The following is a 5,839-nucleotide window of genomic DNA, read 5'->3' as shown; positions in this document are numbered from 1 at the left end:
CACGGGCCATTAATGGGTGTAAAGTGATACACTATTCATTACAGGCCAGTTTCACTACGGACCGTTAATGGGCCAAGAGTTACAAAGGGCCTCATATGGGCTGAAAGACGTTATGGGCCATACATGGGCCAGAAGTGAAAACGGGCTGGAATCATATTGGATGGCCCAGATGACGCTACTGGGTCTGATTCGGATAGGGCGTAACGGGCCTTGGGTTAGCGGGTTGTAAATGAGCTATATGCGAACAGGTCGATAACATGCTTTCCATGGGCCGGCCCGCCACCTTTTGACCAAGTCAAATGGGCCGGCCTTTTCACAGGAATGGGCCTCTGTTGGGCCGTGCCACGTGTCGACGTATCATAGGCGCCTATTGTCCAATGAGTGGGTGATTTGTCCCAACGATGAGCCGACACGTGTTTCCTCTAGCCAATGATGATTTTACACGTGAAAAATCCCCATTGGTCGGGGCTGTTAACGGGTTATTGGATCCAAAACCCGACCTGATAGCTTAACGGCGTTTCGTTACGGTGGATGCTACATGTCGGTCACCCTTGACGGCAGCACTTCTGTGACGCGCGATTTATCATCATGGAAGTGGACACTTCCGTGATGATAATTTTGGTAATGTCATGGAACACTTCTACGACAGCACAGGTACGACTATCTTGATTCTATCATAAAATCGTCATGGATGTACATGCATGACAAAAAACGCGACCTACTGTGACAAACACGTATCATCACAGAAGTGTATTTTTTTGTAGTGTTCCATGGCGCAGATGAGGAGGACGAGATAGAGTCAGAGACGAAGGGGAGAAGTTGGTCCTGCTGCCGGAGATTGAAATCACGCCAACACCGCCATTTCCGTAGATCCAAGTTGCCACCGCCGATCAACGTGAGAATTGATGTTGAGTTTGTCCTGGCACTAGAGCTGAGCGAGTAAATGGGGGAGTGATGCTCAATTTTGTGCTATCCCGCTCCGCTCGATTATTTTCTCCCGCCATCTCCAACCCGACCCCTTGCACCGCCGTATACATGGTGCGAGACTTTTGCGCTTGACTCGGTCAGACTCGTCGGAAACAGGCGATTTGAGCATTCCTAGCAAGCCAGACTCTGCATTCTTTAAGGTTCATGTGAGTGCGAGTCGGGCCTCCATCTATGCTACCAAATGGGTTTTTCTTGCACCCAATGGCCCTGTTTGGGGGTGATGCACGTTGTCAATAACATGAAGCCTTCTTTGTCAAGGGTGAAATGCCTAAGACAAAATTTGAGTGAGAAAATTAGGAAGGGTAAGTGTCGGGGAACTCTAGATGTCCCCTCCCACTTTCCGAGGAAGTTTCTATATTTTTCAAGGCTCCCCCAAACCCGGAAGTGCTCCGAGGAAGTCTACACTCGTTTTGGAAAGATATAAAAAGCTTTCGCGGATTTATTTTTCTTTTCCTTCGGTTTACTTGTTGTATTTTTTTTGTTTGTTTAGTTATTTTTCATTTTTAGTTCCTTTTCTCTCCTTTTAAATTCATTTTTTTAAATAAACATTTTGAAATTAAAGATCCTTTACAAAATTTATTTTATTTTAATTCATGAACATTTCAAAATTGTGAATATCATGAATATTTCTCAATTTCTTGACATTTTTTAAATGTGAACATTTAGTTAAGTTGGCAATTTTTTTGAATTCAACACCATTTTTAAAATTTATGAAATTTATTACATTTTTTCATCTTTTAATCCATGGAGATTTTAAACATTCATGCATATTTTCAAATTTGTGGTTATTTTGAAAATTCTTGAATATTTTTTATCAGTCATGATGTTTTTCTAAATTCGTGAACTTTTTCAAATATGAAAAAAAAGAGTCGGTTTTGTTTTTACAATCAGCTGCAGATTTGTTTTTTCAAAGAAGCGAAGCGAAAGGAGAAAAGTGCGAGTGGAAAACGTGCGGCGTAGCGAGTGTGACTAGCCAGCTGGTGATGGCTATTGGGTCTGGTCCGTCCATGATCACCCTCTTCCCGAAATCACTAGTTTAGGGATCTCCCTTGTAAAGGTCACTCCGACCTCTCTAGGTTGTGAGAAGTACCACACTACATGTGCGCCACTTGTCGCAAACTGGGAGTTTTCTCTTTTTTGTACATTTGTTTATTCAAAATATTTTATCTCTTAAACTGTGCTTTCAAATCCCAAACCGTTATTCCCTTGGATTTCTCGCATCAAGTTCTTTCAAACTACATGCCATGTTAATAGGTTTCGACGAACTTTTTCAAGAAAATACTCGGAAAAAATGGAAGAAAAAAACCCAGCTAGAAGCACGGTTTTTTTTCACCTTTTATACCTTTCATGTGCCTCCGGTGGAAGCAAATATGTGCCTTCAGGAGAAGCATATTTGTGCCTATCGCGGAAAAAAGGATTTTTCTCCCTTTTCGGGAGACACAGCCTCTCATGCAAGCAAACCTTTATCTTCATGAGACGCAAATATGTGCCTCGTACAAGAAGAAAAAACATGTTTTTCTATTTTCGAGAGGCACACCTGTGGCTCTTGTGGAAGAAAAAATTGCATTTTATTTCCTTTCTGAGAGGCATAGTTGTGCTTCTCGCGAAAGTAAAATTATGCCTCAACAAAAAGCAAACATGTGCCTCTCATGGAATCAAACTCGGGCCTCCGCGAGAAGAAAATATGTGCCTCTCATGGAAAAAAAACACTTTTTTTGTGTGTGAAGTCTCGGAGAAATAGAGAAAAGAAATAGCTCTTCTATTGAACAAGGTCGCAACATACTAATTTAACATGGACCGGATGGTGGCCCACTAGCTAGTAGCGCTCCGCTGCAACCAGGTACTCCCATGCGCCCCCTTTTCTCTAGTCTATTTCTTTTAGTATGTGTGAATGGGCCGGCCCACAACTATAGACGCTTCAAGCGAGATCAAAGGAAGACTCGCTGTAAGCGAAATATAGTCTTTGCGGCATGAATGCTGATTAGGTTGGTTTCCGTAGGGAGCTCCTAATCCGCGCTTTAAGCGTCGGTTGGTGCTTCTGGCAACCGACGCGAAGCGGGCCGGCCCAGCAACCTGTTCAAAAAGGAAAGGTGGAGAAAAAGTAAACTTCAAGTTCTAGGAGACCTAGGATTCGAACTCAGCACCACAAGAGAGACGGCCTACAGCAATAACCACTGTACCAAACTTGCTCTATTATTCAAACAAAGAAAACGGTGGTAGTTAACCTTTATTTTAATAAAATGGTTAATTATTTGATAATAGAATTTTTTTTTAAAGTTCATTAGTTTTTAAGAAAAGTTCACAACAAAGAAAAAGTTCATCAATTCCGTAGAAAAGTTCATCAATTTTGAAAAAAAAGTTCATAAATCTGGAAAATTTTCGATCATCTAAAAAAATAGAAATAGTTCATTAAAAATTGAAAAGAGTTCATTGAATTTGAAAAAAGTACATTGAATTTGAAAAGCAATCATCGAATTTGATAAAAAAAGTCCATCAAATCTAAAAAAAGTTCATCGAATTTGAAAAAAGATCATCGAATCTGGAAAAAAAGTTCATCGAATGTGAAAAAAAGTTCATCGGATTTGATGAAAAAAGTTCACGCATTTCCACAAAACAAAGAAGAAAAAGGAATCATGATATTGAAAAGTTCATACATTTAAGAAAACAAAAAAGAAAAGGAAAAAAGGAAAAGAGCTGTGTTTTTAGTGTCTGCATTTAGGGCGTACAAGAAGGAATGTAGCATATCAAGTGTGGTGGGTGAGTTGGTCAGTGCGATCGGTGTTCAATCTAGAGATCCTAGGTTCGAATCACTCTGCGTGCAGTGTTCTTTGTGGAATTAAAATAAGAACCGGTAATGGGCCGAGTCCAACTAACACGCTTGTAAGCGCCCGTTTGCAGAAACAGTAGGAACGGGCGCCTACAACACCAACTATTGGGATTAATCAGAGGAACAGAGAAACAATAATGTGCCGAGTCCAACCAGGCACCCGTTTGAAGAAACAGTTGGAATGGGGCCTATAGCGCCAAATAGGAAACGTCGGTTTCTATATACATTCTTGGACCCTGGTGCGGTTTTGTTATCGGAAAAGATGGTGCACACTTTAAACCATTCTTGGGCCCTGGCCCAAACGCTAGCTAAGGAAAAGGGGAGAGCAACTAACTCAGGAGTACCCTTTACGGGAGCCCCTCAAGGGATACTTTGGGTGGCTTGAGAGCGCACGCTCTCAGCCGTCGCCATGTGTCGCGTGCCGGGCGTTCCCTAGGGATTTTTTCTATTTTATGTACGCATTTTCGTGCTTTAGATGGGTTTTCCCCCCTTTTTTGGCTTTTCAGTTTTTACTCGAGTTTATTTTTATTTGTTTTTCTTTGGTTTTATTTGTTTCTTATTGTTTTTCACTAGCTCTTTTTATTCCCTTTTTCTTCAATTTTCTTTGGTTTTTACTGAGGTTTTATTTTTATCTGTTTTTCTTTGTTGTCTTTCGGGTTTTCATTATTTTTAATACACATTTTGGTTACATATCTATTAGATTTTTCTAATACATGTTTAATATTTTCCATGTACAAGATTAACATTTATTGAATACATGGTCAATATTTTTTCTGTATACATTTAACATTTTTTAAATGCTTGACTAGAAAATTCAAATATTATTAATAATTTCTTAATACATGGTCAACATTTTTTATTCAAATTTTACTTTTTTTATAAACTTATTAAAAAAATTAAATACAAGTATAACATTTTTTCAATACATGTTCAATATTTTTGCTATGCATATTAAAAAAAATCAAATGTTTGATTAACATTTTTTAAACAATAGATTAACATATTTCGAATACGTGGTCAACATTTTTTCTATACACATTTAGCACTTTTTTGAATGATTGATTAAAATTTTTCAAATAGAATTTAAAAAAAATACACGGTCAACATTTTTAATTTTTTATACACGTTCAACATTTTTCAAATGCTTGATTAACATTTTGCAAATATGTAATCAATACTTGTTTAATACTTTTTCACATGCTTGGATTAACGTTTTTAAATACATGATCAACTTTTTCACACACATTATATATTGTGTGTATACATTTTTCATATACATGAGAAACATTTTCTCTATCTACATTTAACATTTTTCAAATACTTGGTTAACATCTGTTTGAATCGTTTATGTAATTTTTTTTTGAAATATTTTATTTTGAATATTTGGAAATATAAATGAAAGTAAAAAAATAAAAATAAAAAATGTGAAAAAAGAGGCAGTGCCTGGCACAGGGCTGGTCCATACCCTTCCGCGACTGCAAGGCGCTTCAGTGAGTCGGAATGTTGTTTCTCAAAAAAAAGCGAGGTATAGCCGCGTCCCATTCACGCTGTCCATTTGCGTAATCAACGCTCCTCATTTTTCCTTCTTTTTACGTAATCAACTTTTTGTTGTGGCGTTGATGTGTTTTTGCGTAATCAACTTGTTGATGTGCAACAGGGGGATGTTGAGTATATGTGTTGTGCATATCTGTGTATTGGGCCTACCTTCTAGTTCCTTATATAGTTGAGGTCATGGCCCACCTCTTATACATCATATATATGTGTCTTTGCACGAGAGCAATACATCGTGTAATCACAACTTCATACATGATATCACTTATTAGGTTCTAAACCCTAGTCTTCCACTGCCGCAACCGTCGCCCCACGCGCGCCAACCGCGCCGGCCGCCGCTACCCTCTCTCCCTCCCGCGTGAGCACTCCACCAGCCGCCGCTAGCCCCGCCCGACCCGCTGCTACCCGACCAGTGTCGCCAGCCCCGCCACCCGCGCGCTCCTCTAGCCGCCGCCCGCCCCGCCCGCCCGCCCG

The sequence above is a fragment of the Triticum dicoccoides genome, chromosome 7B (assembly GCF_002162155.2).
Source record: "Triticum dicoccoides isolate Atlit2015 ecotype Zavitan chromosome 7B, WEW_v2.0, whole genome shotgun sequence".
In the NCBI taxonomy this organism is placed as follows: domain Eukaryota; kingdom Viridiplantae; phylum Streptophyta; class Magnoliopsida; order Poales; family Poaceae; genus Triticum; species Triticum dicoccoides.
Note: the sequence above shows the minus strand (reverse complement) of the source record.